The following is a 5,925-nucleotide window of genomic DNA, read 5'->3' as shown; positions in this document are numbered from 1 at the left end:
TTCTCTCGGTGAGTCTGGCAGAGGACAGAGTGTGTGTGCTGACTTTAGTTGAGGGGCGGCGCGAGGATATAGAGGTATGGCTGCGTGATGGGAGTTTTTTGGGGATAAAGGAGGCGGGTTTATTGCGCTGCTAAAGGTACAGTGTGTGTGTGTGTGTGTGTGGATGGGACTGTGTATGTGTTTTAGAGGTCTCCCGGGAGGATGCAATAGCACAGCCATTCACTAATGCCCTCCCCAGCCACCCTCCACTCTCCAACACACACACACTCCTCAAACCGCACACACTTCTTGGCAGCACCTCACTCTCCCTGTCACACACTCAACCAAATATTCTGCGGTCAACAGGCTATTTAAAGCTTGGCTGCAAAATGTCTGCATTTGAAACCAGCAAATCCCAATAATACGACAAACGTCAGCTACACACTGTTGATTGATGAAAACGGTGTAGGAGGATAATAAGGTGAAGCAGCCGCGCTGGCCTCACAGGGACTCTATATGACTCACCTGGTCCTGGCGAAGACGAAGAGCGAGGCCGAGGGCGGAGGGTTGAAGGTTGTGACTACTTACACAATACAAGCAGTACAATGAAAACACACGTTTGATTTGGATTATTCTTTATTGTAGAGAAATCAACACCGCCCTCACCCATCACCATAAATTTTTCGAAGCCACAGGATTTTATTTTTAACAGAAGTGAAGATCCCGAAATTTCCAAATATGTCAGGCTGAATTATGGGGAGAGGTGTATAAAAACATGCACAAACATATAGAGGATTTCTATTTAAAACGCCGCTGCCATAAGAAATATGTTAGTGGATTAGGTTGGACCCTGCACAGTGTGTAAAGTAAGTAAAAGCAGAATGAATGATGTTCTTTAAGGTACAATGAGAGTAACATTTAAACTGAAATACATATATAAAGCACACACACGCATAACATGCAGTATTAGAAAACAACATACAGTACCATATTCAAAATCGTTCGGTGAAACTTAATGGTTTTTATTACTAATGTCTGTATATTCTTATTAATCTAATTTACTGTGTAAAATCAAATTAGAAACATAAGATAGGCCTTTATTAGGGTTAGGGTTAGAAAATAACAACAAACATCTCCTTGCAATTGTAACTCTGTCATAATGTGTTGATTATATATTTATATTACTGCCTATTAGCGTAATATATTTTGATTAGCATTTACTGATTGAAAAAGGAGCACATATGAGATATGACATATTGATATTTGTTATATTAGATTTTCTAATAATGTAATGTAAAATACTAATTGCACAAATGTGTATAAAACATAGGAGTACATTAGAACACAGAATATATATATATATATATATATATATATATATATATATATATATATATATATATACTTAATCTCGTAGAAAAAATAAATAAATAGAAAGAAAATGTCACACATTGAAATGTTGAAACTAAGAGACCAGAGCAAAGCAGATGAAAACAGATATATTAATATGTTATGTTTGGTTAACCCCACCAAGATGCTGACTTCTGCTGTGCTGCCAAATTGTGTTCAAACCCGCAGAGCTTCATGCTAAGTTAGAGTGAATTCTGGTGGAGAAACCCTTCCAAACATACAAACATGATCATTTGCATTTGGTAGAATTGTGCAACCTTAAACAACATGGTTGAATTATGTGTAGCACCGATGAAGAGTTGATACAGGCCAGACAGTAAACTGTCTTCTGCTGTCAGACACAGTGGAATGTGATGTTTTTTTAAGCTTAAGAGAAATAAGAGGAAGATTATGTATTAAAGGAAACGAACATGTTTGTTGCATCAGAGCTGCTGTTTGGTCACAACACACACAGATGTGGAAACTTGAGAGACGGGGAGACATAGGCAGTTGGGGTTTGGGTTGTACTGTATGTGTGTGTCTCGCCTAATCTCATTTCACTTATTGAGTTTTAGGAAGCTAAGAATACACCCTACTGGGACGAGGTGCGGCAGCCGCCCCACAAGCTGTGTGCAGTGTGGCTCCTGCAGGCTGCCACACTCACTCGCGCACACACACTCGCTGTAGCATTGAGTAAGACAAGTCATCTGTCTGATTTTAGATACTTAAAGGTAAGACAAATGTGTATTGATCTCTGTGGGGACATTCTGCTGCAGCAGCCAAACTAAAGAAATTCAGCAGTGGGGAAAAAAAGTGCAACATGAGCCCAAAAAACTGAGCATCAACCGAACACTGAGAACAGCCTCTGAGAGGGGGGCTCTAATGTTTCTTCCTTAATCTGAGCGGAAAAGTCTGCAGGTTGTGCAGAAAAAGCCACAGCTCTAAAGCTCCTGGACAGCAGAGTGGGGCTTGTGTGGGAACCCGCTGACCTACATTCTGCGCTGTCAGTTTTATCTGAACATGTGCTCCCACTGAACCCAGGTCCTGCTCCACGGTGACACAGATGGCACCTGTGCCCAGCTCCGGGGAATGTGTCAGGCTCACCACACCTTTCACTTACTGTTGCAGGACCGAGAGGTGCCGCTCTAAAAGCTTGACATGAAGTGAACGTGTCATAAGAGCATCCGTCTCGTCTCCCTAGGGGTCACCTGCATCAGCTCTGTTGCTGATTGGCCAACAGGGGGTGGAAGTGAGTAAAGGAGCTGGTTGATGATCAGCAGGGCAACAGAGAGACATACAGTGCTTATACATAACTGAAATTCTGTGGTGCAAAGTAGCTAAATACACTTAAGTATTGTACTTAGATACAGTTTTGAGGTTTCTACTTTACTTCCAGTATTTCCATTTCCTGCTACTCTTCCTTACATTCCAAAGGCCAATATCGTATTTTTACTTCACTACATTTACTTATCATCTATAGTTACTAGTTACTTTTCAGAATCTGATGAGTAACACAAAATATATTTTTACTTATTTATAAATCAATATTTACTCAGTACTTTTGTTAAGTAAGATTTTTTTTCAACATTGTTGGACTGCATCTTTTTTCTCAAGTACATTATATGAGTGCTTGATCCTGAATGTACTTCAGTATCATGCTAAGATATCTTACAGCTGTTTGTAAAAGGTAAAAGAGTAAGAAGATGCTCCACAAATTCTTATTTAAAAGATATTTACAGATTTGTTCCAAAAATCACATCAATATTATTGCAAGTATTATGACATTAGTATTTTCTGGTACTGTGCAATAATCAACTGTGTTATTTATGTTTTTTTTTTACTCTATGTTTTTTAGCAATTCATTCTGACTTGTGCACTATTTCCCAGCAGGGCCAGGTCTAATTTAAAAAATGGGCTGACATTTGGAAAATTAGTTTGAAGGTGATACACTCAGAGGGGTTGAACCTGAGGTGAAATTTTGGGGGTGGCCTATGCCACATCTGGCCACCTCTCTGGCCCTGCCCCTGTTTTCCATACACCTCCATCATCTTTTGGGCAGGGGTTACACTCCTCAGTGTTCTCAGTGATCACAGTGAGCTCTGTCACTGTCAGCAACCGTTACTGTAATTACATTTGATTTTGCTGAATCACTAGCAGTAACATCATCATCTGCCTGAACGTGCTTGGCTGACTGAACGTTTTCCTTTGAAAACAGTCCAAACTGTCACACTGATATATTGATCTCAACCAATATATTAATATACATATATTAATTCCAGCAAATATGCCATGGAGAAAAAATAATGGATGTATCATAGTGACAAATATCTGCTTTAAATGAGCCACAGGATGATGAATAAATCACTTCCCTCCCAAACAGGAGACAAATCCAGGCAAATCTATAGAAAGAAACTTTATTAAAGAAAATAAATTCAGCTGCAACAGAGACACTGAAGAAACTGATGTACTAAAAAAAAGTGGTTCACAGGAAATTGACTTGAAGCAGCTAACACACAACTTGAACGGCTTGTTATAATAGATACAACATAACTGAGGAGCAGTGTGAGTGTGTCTATGTGGTCCATAATTTACATTTACATTTACATTTAGTCATTTGGCAGATAATAAGTTTGTGGGTATTACTTTAGGTGATTGGCTGAATACATTCAGTTTTTTTCTTGAGTAAAAGTACAAAAAATGCTTCATTTAAATACATATGGTCCTGCATGCAGAACTTTTTTTAAGCAAAATGCTTTATGTCTAAGTAGAACATTACATACTTTTTGGTTGTGAGTTTCAGTTGCTAGTTACATTTCCAAAATGTAGATTCTACAAAATAACCAAAACATAAATTATCATGTGTTGTTACGAATGAAGCAGCAGTCATACTACATACATACTGGATAAAACCAGCTCCACCTCTACCAGCTGCGGTTGGTTTGCAATAGCAACAGCGCAACCTAATCTGGAATTTAGTGGAGTACTTGTACTTTTATACTTTGAGTACATTTGTAGTGGTGTACTTTTTTTAAGCATGTACTTTTACTTGAGTACTAAGTTTGTGTCTTTCCACAACCTGTGCTGATAAATGGACATTTCCTTGTAATAGGATTAGTATTAACATTGGTCAAATATAGCTGGCGTTGCCATTCATATCAGCATGTGTCACCAAAGCAACCCGACCTCAATAATACTGACTAATTACAAACCTGGTTCTTCTTCTATTCAGCTGAAATGATTCGATGTTATGATACAAACAGCTGTCAGGTCACACAGTGTTTGACTGAGTCCTGACTTTGCAGCGGTGAGCTGAACTGATGCTGTGTCCTCAACTATCCTCTGCTGCTCACTGTCAGGGTCTAATCTAATTTGCACAAAACACCCAAACATGTGAGCACTTGCACCAGCTCTCCCTAGCCTCAGCCCTCTGCCTCCTCTCCAGTGCTCTGTGTGTGTGTGTGTGTGTGTGTGTGTGTGTGTGTGCTAGAATTACTCTTGAAGTAAGATCTACTCATACAGCCTATCTCTCTCTACCTCACACACACACACACACATTGCTGCCTGTGAAAGAAGCCATTATCCCCCAAAGAGCCCTAGACATCTGGGCTGGCTACACACAGCATGCAGGCAGCCCACACACACACACACACACACACACACACACACACACTCAGAGACTGAGAGATAGACAGGCATGGACGGTGTGTGTTCCCACTGGACACATGAAACACAGCAAAAGGGGGTCAATAGAGAGAGGCTCTGAGTCAGGACGTGCTACCCTAGCGACCCTCCATCTCCATGGAAACGGAAGCTGGCACACACGCCCAGCACAAAGACATTCTGCAAGAGGACAGGTTTTATATTGCCGCTGGCTTTACACGCCTGTTCCATCACCTCAGTAACACTAATGCCGCTCGGCCCTCTAACATTTACTCTCGGACGACACACTCACACACAGTCACACACAAATGAACTAATACACACACACACACACACACACACACAAATACAGCGTGTGACCTCTGGAAGAGTTACGACAAGTCTTTCTCTGTCTGTTTCCCCCTGTTTCCTAATTTGTCTCTCACGAAGAGATGTTTGAGGAAGACGTCAAGTAGGGAAAAGATAAAGTGACATGAAGGACGGCAGCTTTGGAAACAGAGGTAACTCAGTGGAGGTTAATTTAGTCAGGTGTGGAAACTTGGTGCAGACTAAACAATCATATAAAGGCCACCCGAACCTGGGCCCAGTTCAGTGAGACACTGGTGCAGTTTGTGGTGTGGAAACAAAGGAGGTCAACCGCCAGTTTTTTTTTTAACATTCATTGATGATAATGGGAGATCATTTCATTGAGAAACTGCTGCACTTGCATCATGATCTCACACCCAGTATTCAAAGTTCTTTCAGTATGACGTTGCTACACCTGTTTTTTGCACCATCCAGTGCATTTGTATTTTAGTCTAAACCACACCATGATAGTAATCCTTAATCACACTTTGCTAAGGAAACACAACAGATCAATACAAATTGATTTGCAAGATAAATTACTCTACTGTAGGA

Source organism: Anabas testudineus, chromosome 5 (genome assembly GCF_900324465.2).
Source record: "Anabas testudineus chromosome 5, fAnaTes1.2, whole genome shotgun sequence".
In the NCBI taxonomy this organism is placed as follows: Eukaryota; Metazoa; Chordata; class Actinopteri; order Anabantiformes; family Anabantidae; genus Anabas; species Anabas testudineus.
The sequence above is the reverse complement of the archived record's forward strand: the minus strand, read 5'-3'. Positions refer to the sequence as shown.